General features: G+C 39.3%; 1 protein-coding gene and 1 long non-coding RNA gene across 2 annotated transcripts in view; both read right to left on the bottom strand.

Moving 5' to 3' along the window:
- Positions 1-3,757, bottom strand: LOC122526883. Its single transcript, XR_006306236.1, has 2 exons — positions 821-3,757; positions 1-783 (listed from the first exon to the last, which is right to left on the bottom strand). It is a non-coding gene; the product is annotated as an uncharacterized LOC122526883 (long non-coding RNA).
- Positions 3,758-6,506: 2,749 nt separating this feature from the next.
- Positions 6,507-9,252, bottom strand: part of LOC122526876 (dual specificity tyrosine-phosphorylation-regulated kinase 2-like) — a 44,386-nt gene continuing 41,640 nt past the window's right edge. Inside the window, exon 3 of the transcript XR_006306235.1 lies at positions 6,507-6,539. The gene's annotated coding sequence lies outside the window, so the exon portion shown is untranslated. The remainder of the gene's footprint in view (positions 6,540-9,252) is intronic.

Here is a 9,252-nt window from a genome sequence, read left to right as displayed (position 1 = left end):
TTTTTAATCTTTCTTTATATATGTATATATATACAAATCGAGGTACACAATCAAATACAAGACGGTCATAGATATCGTTAGAACTCGGTTCGATTAAAATTAGGTGTGAGCGTAATTAATGGAAACGCAATCGAGGGATTTGTATGATACAATTGACGCGCGAACGATGACAGGCTAAAATATTTTTACGCGTGAAAGACGTTATTGTATTCTCCTTTCTCTTTCTCTCCTCGCGTGCACACATTCACGCACATATCACACACTCTTTCATTCATTTTTCATTTGCCCTTTCTCTCTCTCTCTCTCTCCGTTGCAGCGGCACATGATCGAACGAAATTTTCGCTCGCAAGACACGCGGCGAGTATTCATGCGATTAAAAAATATAGAAAAGGCCTTAAAGCGGGTATTAAGTTGACTAAAAAACGAACGATAATACAAAACACATATTATCGTGGAACGAACCACGTCTTTCAGAAGACGATCCGCGGGATCACAAGGATAAAGAGAGTGCGTGCAGAAACGTACGCGTGCGAATAAAAAAGAAAAAAACGAACATCGTTATGATCGAGGGAGGAGATTATTTATGCATATATGCGTGCGTGCGTGTTCGTGAGTGTACGACACACTTTTCTTTTTTCTCTTTCTTTTTTTGTACAGAGTATTTTTCATTTTCATCGTACAAACGTCGTCTTCTAAGTGTCATTGATAATTCTACGAAATTCTATCGGCAGCATACTTATTTTCGATCCTCGTATATCTGCCGTTTCTTTCATTTCTCGTTTTCTTTTAGCTTCCTTTCGGACACGGAGATGTTGTTTACACGACTATCGATCTTACATTCGCGCGCACTGTGTGTTTCATCGAACCGTGAACACGATCGCTTCGCACACTCGTCGTGTCACATACGTACGTACGTATGTACACGTTCGATATAAAAAAAAAAAAATTGAAGAAAGAAGAAGACAGAAAGAGGACAAAGTAAAAAAAAAAAAAAAAAACCGAGCGAGACACGTACTCGATATTGATTTCATTGACGCGCACCACGCAGGGGATTAAGAATCATATTGCATGTTGTTAAAATCATACGGTTCAGTCGCTGTCATATCTCGCGTGAAGAAAAAGGCCAGCAGCAAGCTTTTTCGCAAACAGATCAGTCCGGCCGTGATACAGTGGCACTGTTCCGCTGGGAAAACCGCCACGATTCCTATTCCCTTTCTCGCTTCTTCTTTTTTTCAATTTTATTCCCATTCCTGCGACCGAGATCTTAAAGTTACGTTCGAAAAATCAATCGGACCTTGCGAATCCGACGCGTGCACACGTTTTTTTCGGCCAATAAAGCACACAGCGTTTCGCAGCGAATAAAAAATGCACGCTTCGTTGGACGCGAAATAAAAGTCGTGATACGCTACGGCCACACGATCAATTGGTCGTTCCCTCCGGAAGAGAGACGCGGGTTAAAAATAAATACACATCGAAACGCATCGTTCTCGTCGCTAGATTAAATAGAAAAGGAGGAAAAACAAGAGAGGAAGAAGAAAAAAACAAGTAAAAAAAAAAGAAGGAGATACAAAGGAAGAGAACCGTCGGCGAGAAACAATCTACAGTCTACAAGGATATTTCATTCTTTCCCCGTTATTTCTTCCCTCCTCTTTTTCCTTCACCTTCATTTCCATCTCTCGTCTTCTCGTGGCAACACCTCGATACAACGTTACAACTCTCCCGCACCACTCATCCCTTATCTCTAGTATTACGGCTTATAATCGGTTATCACTATTCGCTTAACTTATTACTTCATTGTTACGTCTTCTATAGCTCGAGCCCTTTCTAGCGGTTTTTTTTTTTCTTTTTTCTTTCGTTTTTCTCGGGCGTGTGTCCGTGAGGATCGCTAAACAACACGAATTTTTCACCTGACGAGCGTTGGTTCGCCGCTACGTTCGTTTTTCTCTTACTTTTCTTTTTTTTTTTTTTTTTTAAGGAACACGATGACGATGACGATGACGATTGCGATTGCGATTACGATTACGATGGCGACGAGGTTGGTAGATGACGATAATTGCGAGATATACGGCTGGGCAAGCGAAATGGCGAAAGAGAGGGGAAAAGAGCGGTGGCATCGGGGATTCACCGGAATGGCGAGAATCGGAAAGAGGGAAGGTCACGGAACGAGGCAGCCGCGTTCAACGAACTTACTGCCGCGCTGATCAGTTCGATAAATCCGCGTCCCCGCGGAGCTTAATTCGCCAACTCCGTCATTACCGTGCACAAACGTTTATAACTAGACTGCGGATGTTCGTGCACGAAAAAAAAAATAAAAAAAGAAAAAAAATATACGCAATTACGCACGAAAAGATATGCAAATACCGCGTCTCGCTTTTGACGGGGATTTTTTCCCCTACCGTTTCGTCCATATTTGCCTATTTTTCCGTGCATATTTGCTTATTGCTTCACGTGCACGTGCGCACACGCCTTGTGCATTTACAAATATGTACGAAAAGTAGGCAAATATGCAAATGTGCGAAACTTGCGTGTGCAAATATGCACGAAAAATATGCAAATATGCACGAACAGTGGGGCAAATACGCTGTTAATGAATACGTTAAATTTTTAAGCAACTCGCGCCACCGTTGCGACACACGCTCTAAGCGATTGCAATTGCAACAATGATCGTTTTCATTTGTTATTTGCATCGCCAGCGTCGCGCAATTGTTTGGCGATTTTATTCATCTACGAACCGCAGCCAAATCACAGTGACACGGATACAAAAGCGACGTGTAACGCGTGCACGTGTGCATATGCCTTTTCACGAAAATATGTGAAACATGTTGTTCAAACATCCACAGTTTATTTATAACTTATAAATAATACACAAATCTGTATGTACGTGTATCAATTAACCAACTAACTGTCACAGCCCTCGGTTTCGGGAATAAAAAGCGATCAAAGGAAAGCTCCAGTTCAAAAATACAACACTTCGACCAAGTCCATTGATTAAATTTTGTATAAAATTATGCAAAAGTTTCGAGAGAGAGAGGCCGCACGACAGTTAATGGGTTAATTATACGCGCGTTTGATCGAAGATTACAGGAAAGAACATGGCGAGCACATTTTTGTCACTTCACGACTGAGAAGAAATATTTTATGGAAAGAAAACACGTTCGATCCAGTGAAAAAGTGATTAACATCTTGTCTCCAATGTTTGAACGTCTTTCGATATATTTCTAGTCGAGAAATATACGAATTTTTACAATTTTAACAAAATTAATTGGCAACGTACCGAGGTTCGCAACACGGAAAATGCGACCCGTCATATTCTTCGCCGGCAAATTGTAATAATCGTGGCAAGATTAGTTCACTGCTTTCGTTTTCGTTGGCGTTTTACCTCTTACAGTCTCAGTTTGTTCATCGGGAAATCGGTACAGCACAATGTATAAATATCAAGGTAACGTTACAATATGCTCGATGTAACCGAACGTTCCTATTGCTTCCGTTTCAATCTATTCGATTCGAGTTCTCGAATATTTACAACGATTTATGAAATCGTCTCGTCTTTCGCTTTTGAATAATTCAGAGGGACAAACACTCGGACAGACTAGAGATCAACAATTTTCGACTTTTCTTTTTTTTTTTGTATAGAAAACGACTTTCCTCCAATATGCATATTAAAATATACCGTGATACAACACACTGTCCTGTGTATTATACATTGTATCGTACGCACGTATATAATATACGTACGTGTTTATGTATGTATATATATATATATTAATAATAATAATAATATATATTATTATTAATAATAATAATAATATATATATATATTATCCACAGAGAATGTACTATAATACGCGTATTACATACGCATAATAAAAACACTTAACAATGAGTTGGATGACACATTTTCGACGTTTTATTCTGCTACATTCTTCGGACCTTTCGTTATTACACTGTTTACAAACAGTATCTAGTATCACGGCCTTTATCATTTTTCGTACATACAGCACATCTTCTCAATCTTTTGTTTCCTTTCGTTTTATCACTATTGTGCTGGGAAATGTCTTACTGTAAGACGCGAGGAATTTTCAGAATTGACGACTATCGGCCAGAGTCGACGATGATACCGAAGTGTTTAACGAGTTTTAGAGACAATATTGAAAGAATCGTCACCCCACGTGTGATTTATATCTTAAAACTTTCGAACCATTTTTGCTCGCTAAAACGACGAGCAATATCAGACGACATAAAGATCCAAAGACTCTAGCAGGGTTTTTACAAATGCAACCCAGGTAAACGAAATGTAATCGTACGATTTCCAAGCACACGGAAATCCGATCAATTTTCATTCTCGATACGATGAAAAGTTACTGTTCTGCTTTTCTCTCATTTCTTAATTTGTTCTTTGCTGCAATTCGTACAATGAGTACAATGTTTCATACCTCTATCTCTTCGCGAGCGATCGCTTCTCATTTCGAAGACGGCTATAACGGCGGGTGGAAATCGGCCATTTGCTCGGGAATGCACAAGTTCACCGAGTTCGTTCCCTCTGTTCCGTTCTTTCTCTTTTTTTTTATTTTTTTTTCTTCCGATCGATCAAACCGTTTTCCCCCCGGTTAGTTCTTTTGTCGTGTGTCGAAACGGCCGCGCGTCCTACATTTCCGTGTGTTCGTACAAGCCGAGGAAGAGATGCATAACGGACACGATACTACGTATCCGTGCACAGCGGTTGGGGCGGCCGGTTGTTAAGCTTCAATATGCATTTCCGCCAGGTGACTATCGTGAAAATCTGTGACACAGTGTTTATTTTTTAATTTAAGCAGCTTTCGACTTCACCAGCTTCCTTTTAGGAAATTCATCATCCGAGCACAGCAAGAATGGTAAAAATATGTCAAATAACTCTTGATCCGCGTAGAATTGCGTTTCATTGTCTTTTAAGGTTGTCTCGTAACGTTATTTTGCGAATATCTATAATGCATGCAATGGTTTCAATATCTTCAACCCCCCCTATAATTCGATAAATAAGAATTGATCGTAGCTTTTAATTTCAATCTGAAATCTAATAATTGTTGTAAATGCATCATTTGCTGTTGGTTTGCATTGATGAAATACAATACGACTGTAGTAAATTATGTATATAACACTATATATATATATATATATATATATAGTATTATATAATTATACGTAATTTCCAAGTTACTGTTGTAAATAAATCGGATTGGCATTGATACGACCAATGAAACACAATATTGCGAAATATAACAAAACAGATGAAATAATACGCGAGGATGTACTTTTCAACTGATCGTCCGTAAAGGGTTTCGCGAGAGGGTTTATAAATACTCTATTCGTACAATGTTTCATACCTCTTTTATTTCATTACTCTTCTATCACTGTCCCCTTCGTCATCGAATAATATTATTTATGAACCGACTGTTATTGCCTTCGTCCGACAGTAAATATATTTCAAACATTGTATATAAATAAATTTACGTAAAAAAAAATCTTTATCGCATAATCTTACATAACTTTAACATAAAGTTTATAAAAAAAAAAAAAAAAAAATAGCAACAACAAACATCGCACCAAAAGATTGAAAATTTTGTGCGAGTAAGAAACATTTATGACTGATCAAATGATCCGTAGTCCGAGTCTAAAAAGAAAAAAATTGATCATAGAGGATTAAGACACATTAATAATCGAAATCTTTCGTTTCATCTTTTCGTGGATGAATTTTCAAGAGCAACTAAATATAATAAAATGCAAGGTAAGAGCGTGCGAGCAATCTCGTGCGTATCTGCTTTTCTCTCTCTCTCTCTCTCTCTCTCTCTCTGCGGGCTTTTTATTACGAGAAGAGGAATCTTCGAGCACGCCTTCCAGACAATCGGAACACACCCTCGTTTGCCTTGAGTTAAAGCCTCGGCCTTGAAACAGTCCGCGCTTACTACATCTCGGCCAGTGTATATAACGTTTGCAAGCCCAAAGCTATCGTTTAAAGATGATTGGCGACGAGACGCGTTGCGCGAGTGGTAGAAGCAATTAAAACGAAAGAAGAGAAGAAAGACAAAGGGAGAGAGAGAGAGAGAGAGAGAGAATCGCTTGTCATATTTTACATTTCTCATAATCTCTTTCTCTTTCTCCTTTTTTCCCTCTTAAAAAAATTGATTAAAAAGAAGAAGAAGAAGAAGAAGAAGAAGAAAAGGTGGAAGAAAAAAGCGATATTGAACGAATCTTTGCGCAATTTTCTTCGAGATCAATCGATAATGTACACACGATTACATTGAGCCGAAGTTTCCACCGACAACGAACGCGGACTACACGTTTTTTGATCACAGTGAAGCACAGTGAGTGATCGATTAAATTAAGTCTTACGTAAACACTCGAGCGATCTATATCTCTGGTTAATATTACAGAACGAAGCTTCATTAAATGGCAAACGCTATTCATCTGCCTTTTTCTCGTATCTCTCGTGTTTCTTTCTTTCTTTTCTCTCTCTCTCTTTCTTTCTCTCTCTCTCTCTCTCTCTCTCTCTCTCTCTCTCTCTTCTTAGTTTTCCTTTCTCCGTGCGAGAATCGAGTGTGAGAGAGTGCTAACTATTTATTTGCAACAATGAAACGTTCCATGAGCACGTTCGACGCGTTTATCACGATAATCCTTGTGCGAACGCGGCGACGACGACGAGGACGCCGCTGAAATTTTCGCTGGGGAGAGACTAGGGTCGTAAATAATACACGCGATCACTTTTTCTGCGTCATCTACGAGAGAAAAAACGAGGGCCCGATGGAACGTAGTATGGTAGGATGGTATTGGCAGTGGTATTGACGATCGATCGTTGGATCACGCGCGGACGTAACGCGAAAAATCCAGGTGAAACGAAATCCGACGCGACCACGAAAGATCGATTGGCGGATGCTTGTGTTTCCTCTACGTTTCTCGGCCAGCGGATGGACGAGTCTTTGCATGTTGCGTACACAAGAAAAGGAAAAGAAGAGAAGAAAAAAAAGGAAAGAAGAGACGAACCGATATGTATATACGTTCGTTTTCTCATAAACTTGCAAAATCAATCGAAAATCACGGGGACTCGTGGTTTTCACGAAAGAAATTGAAAACAGAAGGGGAAACGAAAAGAGGAACCGTGAAAGATACGTGCTGCTCACAAAAATTAGGGGACATTTCAAAATGAATACGAAACGATAAAAAAAAAAAAGAAGCATTTGATTTTTTTTATTAAACACGCATGCTTCTGCTCACCCGCACCAAATATGTCGCTTGCCACTCAAACGATAATTGAGTTTGCATCTCATTTACATGATCGAACAACTTTCGTTGACTTGTCGTTTACTTTTTCTGATGTTCTTGCTTAATAAAAGAAAAATCATTTTGAAACTGAAAATAATTTTTGTGAACAGTGTACTGTACAGAGTGTTTTAAAATAAGAATTAGACGCTTGACCGTCTCTGTCGTTTCTGGAGATACGAAGGAACTTCATTCACAAAAATTTGTTTAGTGTGAGGTATAGAAATTATTTTTGTACCTTAATTCTGTAAACTCTGTCGTATAAAAGACAAAAAAAAAAAAAAAAAAAAAGGAAACAACGGTATTCTTGTGTTCATATTGTCCTTGTCTTTCATGCACAGACTTTGCAAAACTAAAGTTAAAATAATCTCCTAAACCAATAATATTTCTACATATTTTTATACATATTATAATACATATTTTCATATAATATGTTTATTATATAATATATATTTTTACGTAAAAAAACATACGATTCCATTTAAAAGAATGAAACTGATCTCAAAATCCTTCGAAACTCTTTCAACTACGAAAAATTCATATTGCCACATCACAGCCACCTTTACACTGAACAATTTTTCGTGAATAAAGTTTCTTTCTTAGGCAAACAGCGAAGGCAATCAAGCGATAATTCTTACATTGAAAAAAATTCTGTACATACATTGTGTAATGTCGTGCAACCGTTTTTATTGTGAGACCGTTTTGTTCACTCTCATTCCCTGTAACATTTTACTTTTCTTCTTTTTTCTTTTTCTGTTTCTTTCTTTTCTTCAGTTGACTACTTCTTACTACGCGCGTATCTTTTTAATAATCGTAGCGATATTTTTCCCCCTTCTTTTTCTCTCTCTCTCTCTCTTAATTAGAGCGTTACAACGTATATAAACGCATTTCATATACATGTACATGTACATATATTTATATTTATATTTATATTTATCTATGTTCATCAACGTGAACCCCCAATACACCTAAAATTCCATATCACAAGATATCCTGTTCAATATCACGATTTAATAATCTCCGTTAGTTTCTCACTGATTGTTCCCCCCCCCCCTCTCCCTAAAATTTGTTTCTTTTTCTCGACTGCCACATCGTAACTCATTTCGTCGTTGGCTAATTTATTGCCACCTTTTTCTTTTTCGTTCCCCTCTCGTTCGCCACCTTCGACAGCTCTACTTCCCCTCCTCCCTTCTTCTATTATACTTTTACGCTCAATGTCACGCAATGTCACGTCCGTTCTCTCCTCGGTCCTTTTGATCCACGTCGCTTCATCCGCGTCTCGCGCACGTTTTTCCCTCCGTTTCGCGACAACGACGACGACGACGAACGTCATTCAGTCATTCGACAACGAGGAACGCTTCAATCGGTTCCTTCGAGCAAAACTAAAATTAGCACGAGTTCGCTTTGTGCCAGGGTCGCAGCCAGATGACACGGCTCCACAGGATTCTCTTTCGAGCGATTCGTCGCGCACATCGATGCCCGCCATCGTTCCTCGTCCGGCGTTCTCCAATTTTCTTTGAAAATTCCATCCCGTCCCCGCCCTAGAGTACTGGCGAGCGCGATTCTCGTCCCATCGATATCCGATTGCAAAACAAATCTCCAATGCGACTTACGTTTCCAACGCGAGACGAGACGAAAGTTCCAGTTGCGAAGCTCCGTTTTCTCCGTTGTTCGACGCGACAAATGCGTTGGGATTAGGGGATGCAGGATTTCGCGTCTTTTGTCTCCGGTTTAGCAGAGTTACAACACAAACGCTGATAAACGACGAACGACGGTGAACGCGTAATTCGCGAGAGAGAAATTCAGGGCAGTTGTCAGGTTGCGAGGGACGAATCGATCGGACGAATGTTTCGCGGCGGCGAGGATTTCGCCACGGGGGTTGAAAGAGACTGTGTTTCACAAACGAGGAGAGCTGGAAAGAATTAAGCTAAGTCTAATTAAAAGTTCACACTTGGAGATGAT

The sequence above is a fragment of the Frieseomelitta varia genome, unplaced genomic scaffold, assembly GCF_011392965.1.
Source record: "Frieseomelitta varia isolate USP_RPSP 00005682 unplaced genomic scaffold, Fvar_1.2 scaffold_201, whole genome shotgun sequence".
NCBI classification, from domain to species: domain Eukaryota; kingdom Metazoa; phylum Arthropoda; class Insecta; order Hymenoptera; family Apidae; genus Frieseomelitta; species Frieseomelitta varia.
This window is presented reverse-complemented; position numbering and strand designations above follow the sequence as displayed.